General features: G+C 33.9%; 1 long non-coding RNA gene across 1 annotated transcript; it reads right to left on the minus strand.

The window, feature by feature from the left end:
* Positions 1–1,691: 1,691 nt before the first annotated feature.
* LOC133182350 (uncharacterized) lies at positions 1,692–8,052 on the minus strand. Its single transcript, XR_009720539.1, has 2 exons — positions 7,060–8,052; positions 1,692–1,961 (listed from the first exon to the last, which is right to left on the minus strand). It is a non-coding gene; the product is annotated as an uncharacterized LOC133182350 (long non-coding RNA).
* Positions 8,053–8,308: the final 256 nt, after the last annotated feature.

The following is an 8,308-nucleotide window of genomic DNA, read 5'->3' on the forward strand; positions in this document are numbered from 1 at the left end:
GTTCGTGGTAAGATCCTCTCTGCGCATTTATAACAATAGCCATATAAGGTAAACAAAGGTTTGTCGTAGAAGATATTACACATTATTTTTCTACCAGCGGATTGGGCGATTTTGGAAAAATTGTTACTACTGAGCTCAAATTTTCGCCGTAAATTATCACAAAAGGGAAGATTACCCCCCCCCCTTTTCTGTTTAAAATCAAGAACATCTCTCAGTAAGGTCTGGAAACACATTTTTCATAGGACACGTTTTTAAAAGAAACAGACTATAGCAATTTCCTGTTTTCTGCCAATTTTATTTATAAAAACGGTTCTACCCAAAAACCTTTGAATCGGTCAACCTACACCACGTGTCTTGAATTTAAATCACAATAACATTAGAAGGGGTGAATTAGCTGTTTGATATTGACAGAAAGCAGTTTCAGTGACTGTGGCACAATTCATTTAATATACCTTCCATAAAGTAACCATGACAGGAGGGTTTTTTTTAAAATCTCTGCCATGTCACTTCAAAATAATTTTTGTGTGTTGCAGGTTGAGACATCTGAGTTGACGTGTCCCCTCCTTTGTCATAATGCCAGCTAGTGTAAAGCTGAGATTGATCAATGTACTCTAAGCTAACTTACAACTGTGCTCTAGACCTGCTGTATTCCAAAGGGAATAGAAAGCCAACATATATAGATAGTTTAGAAAGGTATTTATTCTTACTTTTTGTTTAATGAAATTGCATGACTAAATATTAATAAAATATATAAATCATATCTTAATGAATTCCATCTGTCCACCAAGGTTAACCTTTGATTTACCAATTATTTCAAAAAAAATATTGTTACACAGAGGAATTGTCCATTACAGAAAGATAACTATAGTTGTAAGGGTCCAACCACTATAATACTATAAATCGATGCCATTGAACATTTATGTGGAAATTGGATATCACTCGGTCAACAATATTAGTTTTCTTTGTAATAGTCTTAGCTTTCAAATTTTATACGTATTTGGCCACAGAAGGAAGACACATGTAGTTAGTATGAGATCATACAAAATAAGTTTGTTTGTGGACCATTCATCACATATATGGTGATGTGTTAAATACACATAAATAAATACATGTATAACTTTAATTCACCCTGTCTTACAAATTAAAACACTTCAATATTATATACAGAAGTAGCTGATGAAAGGTTGACACCTACATACTGTATATGAACTTAAAATTTAAGACATACCAGGTACATGTTCTAAGATTGAACTGTGTGTCTTTCAAGCTTGTTTACTCCCATTATGAATAAATAATTAAACCCTTAGGCCCTCTCTCACTTTCATATTTTTTTTTTTAGTTTTATATTATCTATTCCTTATTTGCTTAGCTGTTTACTTGACATTTGAATGATCATAGTTAAATTACTACATTTTGTTATATTTATTTTTAAAATAATAATTTCACAGGTGAATCACAAGAAGAAACTACCTAAGAAAAAAGTTGAGAATATGAGGGTGTCCTACCAAACCTATTCTGTCCCGTTTGAAGAATTCCAGGCCATGGAAAGTGATGCACAGACTTTTGCACTTTCTGCACATTTACTTGTTTTTAAATGGAGTTTAATTACTTACTGGTACAGTGTATATGCATGTACCCACATTTCAACAATGACAAAGCATTTTATTCCCAAGTCAATAAAACAATGTATCAGTATTTTCAATATCTTTATTTTATTTGAATTCAAGATAAAAAGGTTATTACATGTACATACACATACTTATATTTTTTGTGTACTGGTAATACATGCTACGAAAAATTGTAATATCATAAAGTATAGTCGCCCTGATGCTTATACTTATGTGACTTTTTTAAGTATAAGTCAGTAAAATCTAAATCTGCAAAACTTTTATTAAGGATTCAAAAATACCTTCCAGTTATGGCAGAATTGTTATGGATTCTGCCTGTATACTATAATTGAACTATGCCTATATAATTCAATTACTGTGAACAAGCTCCAAAATTATAACCCCTTTACAATTTTTTTCTGAAAATGCCAATATCAATTTTTCTAAATGTGACCTTGAACTTGCCAAAATGATACTGGTAAAAAAAGAAACCAGAAGTCTCTGATGAGACTGTAGCTCTACTGGTTTCTAATTACTACAAAGGAAAGAATTATGTATCTTAGTCAAGTCTTTTTGTGTACCAAATTATATTGAAATTGGACCAAATACATAGGAAGAGGAGTATTTTGAAATTTTATTTACAGACAGACAGACTCACAGAAGGACAGATGCTTGACACCTTACTATCGCATAGGCTTCTGGTCTCTGACCAGTAGAAATTAAAAATATGAAAAATCTATTTTACCTATGTGACAAGTGGCTCCTTTGTATCCAGGTTTACACTGGCAGACATTGGGTTTGATACAGGTTCCACCATTCTCACAATTAGCTGTGCATAGTGCTGGTTTATGAAAATAACCAGAAGTCTCTGATGAGACTGTAGCCCTACTGATTTGTACTTATAAAAATAGAAGATGAAAGTAGCACTTGGACTTGAAACTTTGCAACAGCAATACATAGAATAATGATCTATGGTGTAGTCTTTTGTTTTTTTTTTTTTTTGTTTTATTGAGATTTTTGTATCATTAAGATTTATTGCTATCAGACTAAAACTGTAGGAGAAGTAGCCTTTTAAAAGAATTTTACAGAAATTTCTATTTTAGTAACCATGGCAACATCATTCAACAAAATAAAAAAACAAACAATATAGACAATTTTGTATCTTGTGTAGTCTACTCGTGTGCTAAGTTATACTGAAATTAGACCAAAACTGTAGGAGGAGTAGCGTTTTGAAAGTACTTCCCAAAAATCTCTATTTTTAGTAACCATGGCAACATCGTTCATGGAAATCAAAAATCGACATACAGAATTATGTATTTTTGTGTAGTCTACTTGTGTGTCAAGTTATACTGAAATAAAAAAAAACTGTAGGAGAAGTAGTGTTTTGAAAGTATTTAAAGGAAATTTCTATTTTTAGTAACAATGGCAACACCATTCATAGAAATCAAAAACAGATAGACAGAATTATGGACCTTTGTGTATTCTACTTGTGTGCTAAGATATACTGAAATCAGACCAAAACTGCAGGAGGAGTAGCATTTTGAAAGTACTTCCCAAAGATCTCTATTTATAGTAACCATGGCAACACCGTTCATCGAAATCAAAAACCGATAAAGAGAATTATGTATCTTAGTGTAGTCTACTTGTGTGCCAAGTAATATTGAAATCAGACAAAAACTGTAGGAGGAGTAGCGTTTTGAAAGTATTTCTCAGAAATCTCTATTTTTAGTAACCATGGCAACACCGTTCATCGAAATCAAAAACCGATACACAGAATCATGTATCTTTGTGTAGTCTACTTGTGTGCCAAATTATATTGAAATCAGGCAAAAACTGTAGGAGGAGTAGCGTTTTGAAAAATTGTTTACAGACAGACAGACGGACAGACAATGGACAATGGGTGAACAGAAAAGCTCACTTGAACTTTCAGCTCAGGTGAGCTAAAAAAGAAAAGAATTACAGATGTAAAAAATTTCCTTATGAATTCCATATTTTTTATAGTGGTTGCCAGAATACTATTAACAAAATATATGGCAGGTACCAGTTTAATGAAATAAAAAAAAAATTTATATAGTGACAGGTACAACAAAATTCATAGAAATTCATGATCAATACATTCACATATGTAACTCCAAGCAGTCTATATTATTGTAATTTCATTCACAGTAGACACAACACTCTGATCATTATTAATATTCTATATTAAGTAATAGCAGTTCACTGAATTTCAAAACCACTACAAAGAAACAAGCATTCTATGCAATATAAATTATCTTAAGTTTCAATCAATTAAAAACAAAGAGATCCATGGGCCACAATGCTCATCTGAGTCAAAATGGCACACTTGATTTTCACAGGTTTTTAAAAATATTTTGTTCCCTCTTTATTCCTATGTAAAATAGTCCCAGGGGTCATGAGTTAACCAAACTTGAATCCACACTATATGGGAAAGCTGAATATCAATATGACCAATGTGATACTACTTGCAGGTATGTTAAGGCAGCACCCAGATCATTTCTTGTAAAATTTACCCTTTTTTCCTGAAAAATGTAACTTTGATAAATTATCAAAGCTAATGATAAGACCAAATAAAAAAATATGTGTGGTTCCGGTTACCCGACCATCATAATTTTATACCCCCGACCCTAAACTTTTTCCGGCAATTTTCATTTTTTCCGGAATTTTCCCAGCTTTCTGTCATCGGCTCCGGTATTAGTTTTTGTTTCAGCAATGGCGGCCTCCATGCAAAACATCGTTTCAACACTTAGTCAGTTTGTGCAAGTGTTCAATTGATAGTGTTAAATCTAAAGCAAGTTAGCATAGCATTCCTTTTTTCCAGCACCATGTTTTTTTGTTTTGTTTTGTTTTTGCTTGCCAAAATTAAATAAATATACGTTCACAGACAGCTGGCCAGGTAATATGCCTTTGGGAGTTAGGGCATGAGAAAACATCATTTGATTGCATTGATTATGCAAGAAATAGCCCAATGTGTAAGATAGATTAACTTGTAAATTATGAAATAAATTAAATCAGGATCATTTCTGTTAAACCAAAAGTAGAACAAAAAACAGTTGATGAGGAAAAGTGAAAAACAAGACAGCTGATTTTACCTGAATAAAGTCAACTCACATAGTACCAATATATATTTGAGAAATGAGCTTGGAAGTATATCTTCAATGAGGCAAAAATTTTTCATTGTAAGAATTTAACATTTTCACAATATTAAATATATTTCCTCTGACAGCTCTTAGCAGTACTCTATGCCTGTTTTCTAGTTTTATATATAATAAAAATTACTCTGGATAAAAGTCATTAATTTCATTTATAAACATGGATTTAAAAAAAGGATGTTCACCTCAAACTTCTTTTTTACAAAAAAGAAATTAATAAGATTATTAGTGTGTTTACTATTTTTGATTTAAAAATATTTGTTTCATATTCATAACTAGGGTGTCCCTACCAATGTTGACTTGTATATTATCATGCCACATCTAAAAGCCACTTGCAAAGTAGTGATAGGTATTATTTAGAAAAATCTAGAAAAATCATTTTGTAAACAAAAAAAAAAACAAAAAAAATCCCTACCTACCTACCCTAATTTTTTTGGAGGTGTAACCGGAACCACACATATTTTTTTGTTTGGCCTAAGACATAAACTATTATCATCTATTGTATATAAGTCAGAGTGTCTAAGGGGATAAGAAGCACTCAACTATGACAGCATCTTATAATGTGACTGCTATTAACAGAGAAATATGCCTTAATAAAAAAGCAAACAGTTCAACACTATCCCAGGGTTAAGTCATTTTTGCAGGTAAGAAAAATTACCGTACTTTAAAACATATCCAAGCCATAAAACATAGGTAATCAAAGATTACCAAGCTCACCTCGACGAATGTTATCTAAAAGTAAGGCAAATTTCACATCATATTTTTTTTCTAGTTAGGGTACATCCCAAGATCAATATCCATGCAAGTTTGGTTTAAGTAGGACTTATAGTTACTTGGAAATAGACCTGCTCAAAAAACTGTTTACTAATCAAGAAAATTTTGGTCAGTTCCAACATCCAAAGCAAGTCTGGAAGTTTATTCCTTAAATACACCATCTATGCAAGTTTAATCATAACAGGCCATAGTTTTATATAGCTAATCCAAAAAAAAATTATCCTGGTCACTCATCTAGAAAATGTAAGTCAGATTCAGAATCCAAAGAAAGTCTGGAAGTGTTCATCCCTAGATACAGCATCCATGCTAATTAAGTTAAAATATTGCTAAATTCACTCATGTGGAAAATCTAGGTCTGATCCAGCATCCGAAGCAGGTTTGTTAGTGTACATCCCTAGATGCATCATCCATGAAAGTTTGGTCCAGGTAGGGCTTATAGTCACTTGGGAATGAGACTGCTCCAAAATCTAAATCTGGTCTCATATGTGGAAAATCTAAATCAGATCCAGCATCTGAATCAAGTGTGGTAATGTCCATCCCTAGATGCATCATCCATGCAAGTTTGGTCTAGGTAGGGCTTATAGTTACTTGGGAATGGACCTGCTCTAAAAACTTTAACCTGGTCACTCATCTGGAAAATCTAGGTCAGATCCAGCATCCGAATCAAGTGTGGCAGTGTCCATCCCTAAACGCATCATTCATGCAAGTTTGGTCCAGATAGGGCTTATAGTTACTTGGGAATGGACCTGCTCCAAAAACTTTAACCTGGTCACTCATCTGGAAAATCTAGGTCAGATCCAGCATCCAAAGCAGGTTTGTTAGTGTCCATCCCTAGATGCATCATCCATGCAAGTTTGGTCTAGGTAGGGCTTATAGTTACTTGGGAATGGACCTGCTCCAAAAACTTCAACCTGGTCACTCATCTGGAAAATCTAGGTCAGATCCAGCATCCGAATCAAGTGTGGCAGTGTCCATCCCTAGATGCATCATCCATGCAAGTTTGGTCTAGGTAGGGCTTATAGTTACTTGGGAATGGATCCGACCTGCTCCAAAAACATTAACCTGGTCACTCATCTGGAAAATCTAGGTCAGATCCAGCATCCGAAGCAAGTGTGGAAGTGTCCATCCCTAGATGCATCATCCATGCAAGTTTGGTCCAGGTAGGGCTTATAGTTACTTGGAAATGGACCTGCTCCAAAAACTTTAACCTGGTCACTCATTTGGAAAATCTAGGTCAGATCCAGCATCCGAAGCAAGTGTGGTAGTGTCCATCCCTAGATGCATCATCCATGCAAGTTTGGTCCAGATAGGGCTTATAGTTACTTGGGAATGGGACTTGCTCCTAAAACTTTAACCGGGACGCCAACGCCGATGCCGGGGGTATAGCATAAGCTCATCTCGACTTCGTCAAGGTGAGCTAAAAAGTGCTGCTAGAATCCTACTTCTTTGCATGAAACCTTACCAGGATTTTTACATTTTATACACACAACCCGAGAATTTTTGTGGACCCATGCTTACCACATGATTCTAGCAGCACTTCCTAAGTATTATAAAATGCAAGCTTTTGAACTGGGCAAATATTATGTTTCAACATATCCAGTGTATAAATATGTTGAACTTGTCAAGAATGACAGGAAAAAGGCTGACAGGAATTTGTGAACAGCTGCTTGTCTTCATTAAAAGAAATCATTGATGAAAATAGATCACCACACTTTAATTCCATATGAATCGCACACAATATTCAAGATATTTGCTTCTAAACCCTCATTTAACATATCTGTTTACATGCTTTCTTGACAAAATTCTTGTTACATTTTCACTCGGCAAAACATATAATAAACAGTTAATGACGTCACCAGTTAAAGTATTTAACCCCTGACAGATATAAAAAAAATTAACAACATTTTGTTTTCATTTATTTCTGCATGTTTCTATTCAACTGAATCTTGAAATGCAAATATTAACAAATCACTTGCACTAAAGTTCACATCATATTGCTTATTGTGACGTAATTTTCTCAAAGTCAGAATACCTAGGTGCAGCCTTAATTAACATACCTGTCCTGTTCTGGAGAAGAAGATTTTTAAAAGCTTTTTTTTTTCCAATATACAGTTGAACTTCGGTATCTTGAACACAGATATCTTGAATACCATGGATATGTCAAAGTGATTTGGAAGCCCCCATCACTTATTCTTTAACTATTTTACTCTCAATATCTCGAATTCTTGGATATCTATAAGTTTTAGGCCTAGGCTCCATACTTCAAACAAACATGAATCCACATGAATTGGAAATGTTTGCATATCAGTATGAATTAGTGTGATCCTGCTACTTTTGAAATGATTAAAAGAAATTTTCATATTTATTCCAAGGTATAACCCTGAATCCTCATTTTAGCCTAACCTAGCCCAAAACATGATTTGAACAACTATAAATCTGCACTACATGAGGATGATGGTATATTAGTATGACTATTTAAGAAGAAGATTTTTATATTTTTATATTCTCTCCCCTTAAATTCCATGTAAACAGAGCCCCCCCCCCCCCTATTTAAGAAGAAGATTTTTATATTTTTATATTCTCTCCCCTTAAATTCCATGTAAACAGAGCCCCCCCCCCCCCCCCCCCCGACCTATGATTCATAAAAACTTGAACCTGCATTACCTGAGCATGCTTGCACATTAATATGTCTAATCTGGTGTTCTTGAGAGAATTTTTCCTGTATATTCCTATGTAAAAATTTGATCCCCCATTGCC

Source organism: Saccostrea echinata, unplaced genomic scaffold (assembly GCF_033153115.1).
Source record: "Saccostrea echinata isolate AGI-Se365-2 ecotype Australia unplaced genomic scaffold, CSIRO_AGI_Sech_v1 ptg000001l, whole genome shotgun sequence".
Classification (NCBI taxonomy): domain Eukaryota; kingdom Metazoa; phylum Mollusca; class Bivalvia; order Ostreida; family Ostreidae; genus Saccostrea; species Saccostrea echinata.